Genomic DNA, 13,145 nt, shown 5'->3' with positions numbered 1-13,145 from the left:
TTGGGATGGACAATTACTCAGTGTTTGGAATAGGTGCCGACACCCCCAACTGTACCTGTGTCCTCCAGATCCAGAGTCTCTCTGTTCTCTTTTCAGAGAACAAACCTTCAGATTTCTGCAAAACTAGGATAAAGGAAACAGAGAAGATGAGGGAACGTAGGGACTCTTAACAGCTTCTGAGATAGTATTCCACTCAGGCTTCCTTATCTCAGACATCCCTTTGACCCCCAAGTTCCAGAGACTTTGGGGCTTCTGGTTCCTGAGAACTTTGCAGGTTCTGTGATGTTAACTGGGTTGGTTCTCCCCATCTTTGTCTACTGTCAGGATGGGGCCTGGTGAGTTAGTTATCACTTGCCCATCTCTTGCTAGCTTCCAGACTGTGGAGCTGGGGTCTCTTTGGTTCTCCCATTGTTATGGATTTGGGTCTTGTTAAAGCTCCGTCTAGTCAAGGCTATGGTTTTTCCAGTGGTCATGTATGGATGTGAGAGTTGGACTGTGAAGAAAGCTGATCACCGAAGAATTGATGCTTTTGAACTGTGGTGCTAGAGAAGACTCTTGAGAGTCCCTTGGACTGCAAGAAGATCCAACCAGTCCATTCTAAAGGAGATCAATCCTGGGTGTTCATTGGATGGACTGATGCTAAAGCTGAAACTCCAATACTTTGGCCACCTCATGCGAAGAGTTGACTCACTGGAAAAGACTCTGATGCTGGGAAGGATTGGGGGAGGGAGGAGAAGGGGACGACAGAGAATGAGATGGCTGGATGGCATCACCAACTCGATGGACATGAGTTTGAGTGAACTCCAGGAGTTGGTGATGGACAGGGAGGCCTGGCGTGCTGTGATTCATGGGGTCGCAAAGAGTCGGACACGACTGAGCGACTGAACTGAACTGAACTGAAAGCTCCCTTTACTGCAGTTCTGGTTTTAGGAAGGATTGAAGGTAGATAGTTGTGTTAAGTCATCCACCTTATCCCTTAACCTAGACCCTCCCCAAATACAACTTCTTTCTTTTGCTGGGAACTCATTTGATATTCAGGGGGACTCATCTGCTGGCTATCAAGGTAAAAAAAAATAATTTGATAACTTAATCAGTTCCTTTATATAATACTCAGTCTCTCTATGGGAAAAATGCATTCTCTCTGGTTGCTCCCTTCTCCTCCTGTGTTTCTCCCAGATATCTCTACATGTGGGGAAGGAGGTCTGAGAAGAGGACTTTGTGTCTTTGGGTCCCATGTTCTCTGGAATCCAAGTGAGGTTCCTGTTTACCTGGCTGCTGTTTGCTTTTCTGGCATTTTCTTGTGCAGTTGGTAACTCTCATCTTGCTGCCCCACTTCTCTCCTAGCTTCTCAGAACCTGGCTGTGCCCCTTGGATTGGGATGGCTTATACCTGGTTCCCACTGGCTGCAGGCCTGAGTCTCCGCTATGTGCTACTGCTGGTCTCCTGGCCCACAGGTCCCCCTCAGAATCAGTAATAAGGCCACTGTCACTGGGGAATCAGTGGTTGATCTGTGGATCTTGCCTCACCCCCCACAGACCATGAGAACTAAAACTTTGGAAAGCTAAACTTTTGAGATTTCTTCTTCCCTGGGCCTCCTAATTGATGTGGTCATGTGCCAGGTTGGTGCAGGAGGTAATTATTTTCCAAGTCGAGTGGGGAGCAGAAACTCCTCCTGACCACGATGTTACCTGACTGTCCCTCCCCCTCTAGGGGCCAGAGCCTGCAAGGGGGGCAATTGGGACACATGTGGTTAACAGTCTTCCTCTTCTGCCTCCTCCAACTTTCTTTTATTAAAAAATGAACTGAGGATGACTTTTTCTTTTACCTCCTGAGTCATTTATTCCTTTTATCTTTGAGCATCAAGCCTCCCCAGGGACTTGCCCATCCTTGGTCCAGGGTTCTATCATTCCCACACTACAAGTGATCTATATAAATGTTGGATTAAGGGGTTTTATTTCCTTCGTATGGACTCTATTCTGACTGTTTGGACTCTGTAGCCCACCAGGTTCCTCTGTCCATGGGATTCTCTAGGCAAGAATACTGGAGTGGGTTGCCATGTCCTCCTCAGAAAAATAAAAATTACCTTCTGAATAAATCTACTTTGTATATCAGAAAATGAATATTTGCTCATTTTTCCCCTTTGCATTCCTTTTGTAAAGTATTCTAGTATTTTCCCAGAAAAATGGACTCCTTGGATTGACCTAGTCAAAAAAGGGAAAAGAGAGAAGCAGGTATTTTTTCAAAATATTACAAACTGCACTTGTGATATAATCACATCACTGTAGGTTGAAAAGAATCAGAAAACCTGGGATTGGTTAAGCATTGAGTTCCTGAAAAGGTCTTGAGTTGTGGTATTTTGGTTCCTGGGACAGAGTTTGGGGCAGAGGCTGACCACATGAATATTAGCTTATGAGGTGAGACCATTTCTAAACATCTTTCATTGTAAAATTGGGGTGATTAAATGAGAACTTTGCAAAGCACTTATAAGAGCTTCAGCTATTGCTCTCACCATTACTAATACATGCATGCATGCTTAGTCACTTCAGTCATGTCCAACTCTTTGTGACCATATGGACTGTAGCCCACCCGGTTCGTCTGTCCATAGGATTCTGTAGGCAAGAATACTGGAGTGGGTTGCCATGCCTTCCTCCAGGGGATCTTCCCAACCCAGGAAGCAAACCCGCATCTCTTATATCTCCTGCATTGCAGGCAAATTCTTTACCCACTGAGCCACCTCGGAAACCATTACTAGCACTACTTCTATTAATGCTGCATTCAGCAGAAGTCTATTGTTTTGATTTGAAACATTTCAAATGTTGTAGTCTTGCTAACTTAGGGTGCTCCCTTTCCAAATGATCCAGGATCAGTGGAAACATCTTTGAACTGGGAGATAAAACGTTGCAGAGAGACGCCAACACAGTAAGGAATTTCAGAAATAATTAATGGTAACACACTGATGAACAAATGAGTGGTTTGGCTGGAGATGTCACCTTGGACAAAGCTTGCCCAAACTTTGTCAACCTTGGTTTACTTTCATTCTTTGACATTTGTTTAAAGTCTCCAAGTTGGTGAATATTTTGGTCAGGTGGACTTAAAGGGTGAAAAAACTTCTATAAATATGAAAAAAAAAAAGCTTAACTCTTAGCTAATTCCATGGAATAAATAAAATGACTAGCTTTTTTGTGTGTATATATATATATATATATAAATACACATATATTAATTTGAAGTATAATCAATTACAATGTTATGTTAGTTTAAAGTGTGCAACACAGTGATTCAGATATATATATGTGTGTGTGTGCATGTGTGTGTATATATATTTACTTTTTCAGACTATTTCCCCTTATAGGTTATTGTAAAATATTGACTATTGTCCTCTGTGCTACGTTAAAATGACTAGTTTGATATGTTTAACTTAAAACATTTAGAAAACATTGAATGTGCCAAAATCTTAAAGGTTATTATTAGGCTATGGAATTTTGAGTGATTTTTAATACTTTTCTTTCCCCTATGAAATCTCCAAGCTTTCTTTATGATCTGTTACTCAGATCATCAGAGAAAATGATAAATGGAAAAGCAAAATGATAACATAGAACTGAGTTTTGTATCTTTTTTTAAAAATATATTTTTATTTATTTATTTGGCTGTGCCAGGTCTTAGTTATGGAATGGTCTTAGTTATCTTCATTGCTGCACGCAGAATCTTCTAGTTGCGGCAGGCAAATTCTTAGTTGCATTGTGTGAGATCTAGATCCCTGAACAGAGATCAAACCCGGGCCCCCTGCACCGTGAGCAGAGTCTTAAAACTGGTCCACCAGGGAAAGTCCCTGAGTTTTATATCTTAAGATAATTGATCCTAAGGCTTGTTTCCTATTTCACCATTCCATGTGAGCACACATACATTTAAAGAATATAATTTGAAATAGCTCAGTTTACACAAAATATCATACTAACCTCCTAGCAATATGATTGTTGCTAAAGATTAGTTTAGAAACAAAGATCAGTGCAAGTTGCTGCATTTCATCAATATGTTAAACTTAAAACAAGGGAATCTGATAAGAATGTTATTCTTTGGTTTAAATGAATACTTAAAGATTGTGTATGTGTATATAAAACATATATCTGTGTATATATGTTTGTATGCAGGCAATCCCTCACATATGCACAAGATATAATATGCAAGTCAAAATAAAAAGAGATTTTGAAAAATGAAGCAAGTCTTTCTCTGTATGATAAGAAGAGTGCCCCTAAGGTCTCCCCCAGCTACAGAATTCTCTTTTTCTGTGATTCAAACCAGAACTATATAGCATCAGTATTCATTGGAAAGACTGATGCTGAAGCTCTAATACTTTGGCCACCTGATGGGAAGAACTGACTCATTAGAAAAGACCCTGATGCTGGGAAAGATTGAAAGCAGGAGGAGAAGGGGATGGCAGAGGATGGTATCACCGACTCAATGGACCTGAGTTTGAGCAAGCTTCAGGAGTTGGTGATGGACAGGGAAGCCTGGCATGCTGCAGTCCATGAGGTCGCAAAGAGTCGGACACGACTGAGCTACTGAACTGAAGGTCACGCTAGCTGCAGAATTCTTTTTTTTCGTTATTCAAACCAGGACTACCCGTGGGAGAAAGTTGAGAAAAACTCACAATTGGCCACATGGTGGTGCAGTGACTCCTCACAGAAATAGTGGTGCCCAGCTTCCAGAAAGCAAATCATTACACCCCAAAGTTGAGTTATTCCAGGAGATGCCTGACCACTTTGACGAGCATCAGGTTCCTGGCAGGAGCAGAAACTTCATCATCTTCCTGTACACAAAGAAGTGGTTAGAATTCTGGCAAAATCAGTGCCAGTGCATGTGACTTTATTCTCTTCTGGTCTTGTGACTGAAAAAGATATTTGGTAATGAATTGTCTATACTGTGTTCTCTGTTCTCCATAAAGCAATGAATTAAATAATGGCTAGTTTACTATCTGCCTCTATAATAATTTTCCCTTTAGCCTTAGTCAGCTGTCTCTTGGCCCTGCCTCCCCACTAGTTGTGTTCTAATTCTTCTTCTTTCCTTCTCAGCTAAGTTAACACTGCCATGTCTGTACTTCGTCTACTCTTCAGCTCATCTGTTTGGAGTCCATATTCGCTTTTGCAGGTCATCAGTGCACTTTACATTGCCATGCCAGAGGATGCTTCTGCAGTCCTTATCCATACACCCCATCCTAAATCTCTCTGGCCTTTACTTCTTTGACTCCAATTCGTCCTGGTAGTCCTCCTAATTCCTTGGTTATTCCTTTTTGGTCTTCATGAACTCTTCCTTTTGTGCATATCCATTGACCATTAGTGTATCCCAGGGTTACAAAGCTGGAGGCTATTATACAGAGTGAAGTAAGTCAGAAAAACAAAACAAATACTGGATATTAGCACATATATATCAAATTTAGAAAGATGGTAACGATGATCTTACATGCAAGGCAGCAAGGGAGACGTGAATGTAGAGAACAGACTTTTGGGCTCAGTGGGAGAAGGCGAGAGTGGGACAATGTAAGAGAATAGCATTGAAACATATACATTGCCATGTGTAAAATAGATGACCAGTGCAAGTTTAATGCATGAATCAGGGCACTCAAAGCCAGTGCTCTGGGACAACCCACAGGGATGGGGGTAGGAGTTGGGAGGGGGATTCAGGTTGTGGGGGGACACATGTAAACCTGTGGCTGATTCATGTTGATGTATGGCAAAAACCATCACAATATTGTAAAGTAATTATCCTCCAATTAAGATAATTAAATTTTTAAAATTCTGTCTGTGCACACTTTGCTTGGGCAATCTCATCATTGTCATTATTTTATCCATCAGTGGAACAGTGATCAAGGCCAAAGTTTTCTCTTTAGCTTTGACTGTCATTCTCCACTCACCACCTTCAGTCCTTGCCATCAAGCCCCACCCCCCCCCTTACAGTGCCACGTGGCTTTTTTATTGCTAGTTTACTGGCACCACCATCGAGTTACCCAAACCAGAGACTTAAGGAGTCATGTGAGATTTCTCATTTCCCTAAAGCTTCTATGTCTAGACAATCAGCAGCTTTAGCTCTTAAATATTTTTTCAGATCTGTCTTTTTAGCCCTGTCCCTTAGATCAGGGATGTCGCACAGGCCCTTAGCCTCTCTTTCTTGGCGCATTGTAGTATGTAGTCAGTCTCCTTGCTTCCCTATAATTTAGCCTCTACAATATAGAGAGAATACTCTACAAAACCACATCATTTAACCTTCTTCTTTAAACAATTTTAGTGGCTCCTCATCATTTATAGATCAGAGTGCAAAGCTCTTACTATAGTTTACATAGCCCTCCATGCCTGGCTTACTCCCTCTGGTTGATTCCTGAGTTATCTCTCACCAGTTCTTGTTCTCAACATTGCAGCCTAATAATACTGCCTCTAGTTCCTCTAGTTCCCCATTGTCTGTGTCTCTGGATTTATTTAGTTTCCTTTGTCTCAAACTCTCCACCCATTTTACTTTGTCTTAATAGCTCTTACTCACCTTTTAACATTCTTATCACATGATATCTCTCTGGGATGTTTTCCTGGAAACCTTAGTTGGACTAAATGCCTCCCTTTCTCACTCTCATAGCACTATGTTTACCTACAACCTAGAACTTCCCAGGTTTTAATAAAATGATATATTTTGAAATGTACTTGTCCACTTCAATGGGCATGAGCTCCTTGAGAGGAGGGGTCACATCTACTTATTTTTCTCACCACCAGTTCCTAGCACAGGGTTTTGTGTATAATGAGTGTTTGATAAATTTTTATTGCACAAGATTTAAGATTTCTTGAGCCTCAGAGTCCTTGAGGGTGCTCTCTGAAGTCTGCTTTAGTTCTAAGAAAATTAAATATGGTTTTAGTTGGGGCCAACTTCCTGGAAGAGAGAAGACTTGAGCTGTGTTGTGAAGAATTGGGTGGATGGTGTTTGAATGATAATCAGACAGAACACTAACATTGTGTTTCTGACACAGAGTAGGGGGAGATGAGTTTGGGTTGGTAGAATTGGCTTATTAGAAACTTCTGATGAGGGGCAGGTGGATTTGGGCTTATCTACTCAGGCAGAATAAGCACTTGAGATTCTTGAACAGAGGAGGGGTATTTTCAGAGCCATCCTGCAGGAAGAACAATCCAGCACAAGATATAAAACCAACTAAGTGGTAAACAGGTGGGAATCAGTGAGGTCAACAGGATATCAAGGCTGTTCAATGGGTGCCAGATGCTGAGAACATGGACCAGAGTGGCGGTTCAGTGAAGAAAACAAAAAGAGTTTGAGCCACTAGAGGAAAAATGAACAAAGACTGGTTGCATGTCATAACAACAGAGAGCAAAGAGTCATGACATTTTCAGATACAGCAGCAGAAAGTTGGGGATACAATGAACAAGAAAGGAATTTGGAGAGGAAGGATGGTTTATGGGGCAGCAGGTGACTTTAGTTTCAAATCTTTGAATTTGAGATGATGAAACATTGCAATACTTCATAGGTACTAGGTATGCTCAAGAGATGCTGTATGCATTTGAGTGGGTGAACGAATGAATGGAATCTTAATGAAAGGGTTCGTCAGGCAGATGAAACCTCTGACTCTGAAATCTCATACTACTCTCTTGTTGGGTAGACCATGTCTGGAACTGTGACTTAGATTTATAAATTATCAACTTAGAGTTGTGAGAACTACTGGAGTATATGAACTTCTGAAGGAAAATTTAGCGGGGGAGAGAAAAGGAGAGGACTGAGGTGTGAGCCTGGGGTGCTTTCTTTCTTTGGAGTAAACAGAAGATCCATTGAAAGCCAATGAGTGTGTTAGGTTAGCTAGATACAGATCTGTTGCTCTGAGCCTGAATAGTCTATAACACAGTTACACAGCTCTCAAATAGAACAGAGTTGTTGGAATCTATCAGAAAACAAATTTGCAGTCATGAAAACTATGTTTCAACATATGTGGCATATAAGTAGTCAGAATATATGAAAGTTTTTATAGATTAATAAGAGAAAAATGAATATTCCAACAGAAAAATGGGCAGGAGGCATAAGCAGGAAATTTCAAAGACAAATATAAAAGTACAAGAAATATGCAAAAGTGTGTTCAAGTGCACTGAAAATAAAAATAAGATAATATGATTTTGCTCTTAGCAAGTAGGAAAATTTTTAGTTAAAAAGCAATACCCATGGTTTTAGTGCTTCACAGGTGGCTCTAGTAGTAAAGAACCTGCCTGCCAAGGCAGGAGATGTAAGAGATGTGGGTTCGATCCCTGGGTCAGGAAGATCCTCTAGAGGAGGGCATGGAAACCCACTCTGATATTCTTGCCTAGAGAATCCCATGGACAGAGGAGTCTGGTGGGCTACAGTCCACAGGGTTGCAAAGAGTCGGACACGACTGAAGCGACCTGGCACATACACATGCACCCAGTGTTAGCAATGGTATGGGAATCAGACACTTTGTGAAAAAGTAAACTCATGAATGCCAGTCTGGTGATAATGATTATATTCAATGCATTGATTTAGTTCCGTGAGTTCTTGAAATTTGAAATAATAATTGTTTCTCACTGATATAAATGTATGTGTTTATTTCAACTTTGCTTCCAGTTATACCAGGTATAATATAAACTCCTTCTTGCTGGTCTTAGTAGTTATTGAAGTGAATCTGTACACTGAATTGTTTTTAACTATCATTCTGAATATCTGAAACTCATGTCCACAGAGTCGGTGATGCCATCCAGCCATCTCATTCTCTGTCGTTCCCTTCTCCTCCCGCCCCCAACCTTTCCCAGCATCAGAGTCTTTTCCAGTGAGTCAACTCGTCGCATGAGGTGTTAGAATGATAAACTTAGTATGATAAACTCTGCTGCTAAGTCACTTCAGTCGTGTCCGACTCTGTGTGACCCCATAGACGGAAGCCTACCAGTCTCCCCCGTCCCTGGGATTCTCCAGGCGAGAACACTGGAGTGGGTTGCCATTTCCTTCTCCAATGTGTCAAAGTGAAAAGTGAAAGTGAAGTCGCTCAGTTGTGTCTGACCCTTAGCGACCCCACGGACTGCAGCCTACCAGGCTCCTCCATCCATGGGATTTTCTAGGCAAGAGTACTGGAGTGGCTTGCCATTGCCTATTGCTACAAATGGCGTTATTTCATTCTTTTTTATGACTGAATAATATTCCATTATATATATGTACCACATTTTCTTTATCCATTCATCTGTTAATGGACGCTTAGGTTGCTCCCATGTGTTGGCTACTATAAATTTTCTGGTCTCTTCTTAATGTTTCATGGACATATCTTCTATCGTTTATCACAGTGTCTTGTGCTTTGATTTTCTGCCTAGAAATCAGTAATTTTTAAGCTTCGTAAACTATTAAATCTTTGAAAAAGTGAAGCAGTGGTTCATAAATGCAGAAAATAAGCTGTCAGAAATACATTTTTTTCAGACATATTTATACTCCAGATCAAGCTAAAAATAGATGATTTATTTAACTTTGCATGCTTTAAATTCTAAATCTACTTTCTAAAAAAATATTGAGTAAATACAAACTTAGAGGCTTAGTGGTGTTTAATTGCTAAGTTGTGTCTAACTCTTTTCAACCCCATGGATTGAAGCCTGCCAGGCTCCTCTGTCCATGGGATTTTCCAGGCAAGAATACTGGAGTGGGTTGCCATTAAAGTGAATGAACCCATCAATTGCCATAATCAATACTTGTAAAGAATTTAGTTAACCCTAAATGTTACTATTTTTATTTGCCAGGGGAATCATGTGCAAACAACTTCCTCCTCACTCTTGGGAAGTTATCCTAATGCTTTCTAGATAATGATAGATAGATAGATGACAAATATTTGGAAACAATGGGAAATTGGTTAAAAAATTATAAATACATAACAAACTAAACTATTTCACTTTTCTAACAAACATAGAATGAGGTAAGTGACTGCAGTTATTTGTTACTGCTTGTTCAATCAGTCTTCGTTTCTTTGGTATTGCCAAGAACCAGGAGGAGAAAAGAAGCCCAGTTATTACTCATTAGGCATGTCAGAACGGGTTACACGTTCAAGTTCAGTTTAAGTTTATACTGAAGTCTTACACTGCTGCTCATTTTTACTGAACTGTTTTTTTTTCCTCCCTGAGGCAATGACATATATTTGGCATATTTACAAATGCTGAGCAGCATGGTTTCATTATTTTGTACTGCAGGGAGTCGGAACATGCACAGGTAGTTTTTAATTTTTGATGGTTCGATTTAGAATTTTTTGACTTTACAGTGGTGCAAAAGCAGTGCGAATTTCGTGGAAACTTTACTTTGAATTTTGATCTTTTCTTCAGCTAGTGATGTACAGTATGATATACTCTCATGATGTTGGCCAGTGGGAATGAGCCACAGCTCCTGTCACTACACTATCATGAGAGTGAACAGCTGATAAACTAACAACCATCTGCCCCTAGCCAACCATTCTGTTTTTCATTACAGTATCCAATAACATGAGATATCCAGCACTTATAAAATAGGTTTGTGTTAGATGATTTTGCCAACTGTAGGCTAATGAAAGCATTCTGAGGACATTTAAGACAGGCTTGACTAAACTATGATATTTGGGAGGTTAGGGGTATTAGGAAAAACTCTGATGCTGGGAAAGGTTGGGGGCGGGAGGAGAAGGGGACGACGGAGAATGAGATGGCTGGATGGCATCACCGACTCTGTGGACATGAGTTTGAATGAACTCTGGGAGTTGGTGATGGACAGGGAGGCCTGGCGTGCTGTGATTCATGGGGTCGCGGAGAGTCGGACACGACTGAGCGACTGAACTGAACTGAACTGAACTGACCCAGGATATTTTCAACGTATGATGGGTTTATGGGGATGTTAGCCCATTGAAGTTGAAGAAGATGTGTAGTTTTATACTAATCTTATTTGGAGTATTACTGTAACTATGGAAATGTATTGTTTCTCATAGGTGCTCTCAGCAGAGAAAAGATCACAAATGTTGATCAGATCAAAAAAGATCTGATGTCCCAAGGACAAGTCACTGGACAATTCTAGTCATCTGTAGTGGAGGGCTATAAAGATTCTAGGAGACACCTTAGAGAACTTGTTCCAGGTTCATGTTGCCCATCTCACAGGAATGGAGGTAAATATCTTTATGCTTCAGTTTACCAGTGTTTTTTAAAAATCTGTAAATGATTTACTATTTCTATTGTGTTTGTCATGTGGATAATACTGGTATTTGGCCAGAGATCTAGGGTTGCAAATCCTAGAGTTCTTTGTAACTGAAGCTCCTGACCCAGACATTCCTCCCAAGAGAAATATATTCAATGAGGTTCAAGTAAGGCAAAGCACATTTAGTATTTCTATGGAATCCTTGATTCAAAGACCAATATAGTTACTTGTTATGGAGTTAGAGACTCCTCTTTGCCTAAGCCCCTACTGAAGTAATTCTGTCTCCTTGCCCTTCCCTGGCCCTATCCAGTCTAGGCTTCTGTACCATTCAGTTCTCAATACCAGGGGAAGCAAATCCAAGGAGGTGCAAAATAGACAGTATATTTTTTAGGATCTAGCATATCTGTGGTTTAACCTGTATGCCTAAGGGGAGCATACTCGGTCACATAGGTGAAAGAGTTAGTTACTGAGGCTTGGAGTTTTAATCTGTTTTATCAAGCGCTCTATTTCCTGGTTATTTAGTTCTGTTAATGTTTTTGAATTTAATCCAAAAATGATGGTTAGGGGAAGTAAAGAGGAAGACATCAATAAGTAATAATTATAGAGAGACAGGATGGAAGGAATATATCAAAGTGGTCAAGAGAGGTGGCTTTATTGTCAGATTGCCTGGATTAAAATGCTATTTCTGTCACCTCATAATTTAGTCAAGTGCTTAATGATTTTATTCTCCTGTTTTCACATCTGTGAAATGAAGATAATAATAACTGTAAGAATAGAAGAGGCAAACATTTATATGCTCTGAGTGCTTAATGTGTTTGTCATTATTCAGGCATATCATTCCACCATAACCACAGTCATGCTTCTAGGAAGTGGTCATCAATGTCCAGAAAATTTTAATAGTGGACACAGGTACACTTGTTTGCTAGGGCAAACTACTCAAATTGACTGATTTTAAAAATAGGCAGACAGTATACTAAGTTGTAATGGAAAGTACAGTTGTTGGTAACGTAGAATGTTTTGTTCTGATTGGTCAGTTCTCTTCATGTGAAAAAAAAATTGGGGAGAGTAAAATTGTAAAAATAAATGGGTAGTGTTATATGTAAATGCTAAAAATTATATATGGGCATACACACTGAGAAAACCAGAATTGAAAGAAACACATGTACTCCAATGTTCATTACAGCACTGTTTATAATAGCGAGGACATGGAAGCAACCTAGATGTCCATCTGCAGACGAATGAATAAGAAAGCTTTGGTACATATACACAATGGAGTATTACTCAGTCATTAAAAAGAATACATTTAAATCAGTTCTAATGAGGTGGATGAAACTGGAGCCTATTACACAGAGTGAAGTAAGCCAGAAAGAAAAACACCAATACAGTATACTAACGCATATATATGGAATTTAGAAAGATGGTGACCTTAACCCTGTATACGAGACAGCAAAGGAGACACAGGTGTATAGAACAGTCTTTGGGACTCTGTGGCAGAGGGTGAGGGTGGGGTGATTTGGGAGAATGGCATTGAAACATGTATATTATCATATGTGAAACGAATCACCAATCCACATTCGACGCATGATACAGGATGCTTGGGGCTGGTGCACGGGGATGACCCAGAGGGAGGATATGGGGAGGAGGAAGGTGGGAGGGGGGGTCAAGGAGGGGAACACATGTACACCCGGGGCGGATTCATGTCAGTGTATTGCAAAACCAACCAATATAATATTCTAAAGTAATTAGCCTCCAATAAAAAAATAAAAAAATTATATATAAATTGGGTTGTAAAATTATAATCAGAAAGTTGAAAGAAAGACAAAATTAGACTATGAAGATATTATGTAAGGTGTTCAACTTTGATCAAATGCACTCATCATCTCCTAGAACAAACATGTGGGTTGGTAGGTTAGAACTATCTTTATCAAATGCCATAGAAAACATTAGGCAAAACTATGCTTTTTAGGCTTCTTATT

The 13,145-nt window shown here is 40.1% G+C and overlaps 1 long non-coding RNA gene across 1 annotated transcript in view; it reads left to right on the top strand.

The window, feature by feature from the left end:
- Positions 1-12,618, top strand: part of LOC148775154 (uncharacterized) — a 63,381-nt gene extending 50,763 nt beyond the window's left edge. The window contains exon 3 of the long non-coding RNA XR_016039477.1: positions 10,967-12,618. This is a non-coding gene — a long non-coding RNA (uncharacterized LOC148775154). The remainder of the gene's footprint in view (positions 1-10,966) is intronic.
- Positions 12,619-13,145: the final 527 nt, after the last annotated feature.

This window comes from Moschus berezovskii, chromosome 17 (genome assembly GCF_049115385.1).
Source record: "Moschus berezovskii isolate FMDL1 chromosome 17, NW_MosBer_1.0, whole genome shotgun sequence".
NCBI classification, from domain to species: Eukaryota; Metazoa; Chordata; class Mammalia; order Artiodactyla; family Moschidae; genus Moschus; species Moschus berezovskii.
The sequence above is the reverse complement of the archived record's forward strand: the minus strand, read 5'-3'. Positions and strand labels throughout refer to the sequence as shown.